The sequence below is a fragment of the Pseudophryne corroboree genome, chromosome 5 (assembly GCF_028390025.1).
Source record: "Pseudophryne corroboree isolate aPseCor3 chromosome 5, aPseCor3.hap2, whole genome shotgun sequence".
Classification (NCBI taxonomy): Eukaryota; Metazoa; Chordata; class Amphibia; order Anura; family Myobatrachidae; genus Pseudophryne; species Pseudophryne corroboree.
The window spans coordinates 651,510,847-651,511,605 of NC_086448.1; positions in this window are offsets into that span (position 1 = coordinate 651,510,847).

The following is a 759-nucleotide window of genomic DNA, read 5'->3' on the forward strand; positions in this document are numbered from 1 at the left end:
CGCCATGCCATTTCCCCAGAGATCTGCGCATGCGCAGTAGAGTCTGAGCGCTCTAGTGCTCAGACTCTCAGCGCTGCCGGCAGAGAGGAGGGGGCCCAAACGGAAAAGGCTGCACCCGGGCCTCCGCCTCTCTTAAAACGCCCCTGAATTAAATCATTTTATTTCTTAATACAGGTTGAGTATCCTTTATCCAAAATCCCACATTTTTGGGTCCCCTGCTGAGATAATGACTTATATAGATATATTATAAAGATATAGAATATAATATAATATACATATATATGTGTCATTATCTCAGTAGGGGATTTTTAATTTTGGATAAGGGATACTCAACCTCTACTAAAGAGTCTGATATTTGCAAATTCTAGATGTAAAGGTATAATTAGTAATGCCTGATACTGTCAGATATTTTTTGGGGTTCGTATTTTATCAATAATTTTTCATGTAATTAGGGATATGCTCTGTTCACTTTTATTCATGATTTTCGAGATATGATGTTAGCTAACCAATTATCATTTCCTTGGCCAAGGATAGGTTCACAAACATTAGCTGGATGGTTTTCTTATGAGCATTTCGTAGAAGAGGCATGGATCATTAAGTCGCCAGTAAAAAGGTCAACAGTTTCTACTTCGACCTCAAAAGGTCAACATGCTCAAAAGGCTGACACGAAAATGGTTGACACATGAAAAGGTCAACAATGGTTTTTATGCTTTTGGGGTGTCAGTTTTTAACTTTTAGCACATGGAACCCCAATTAGTG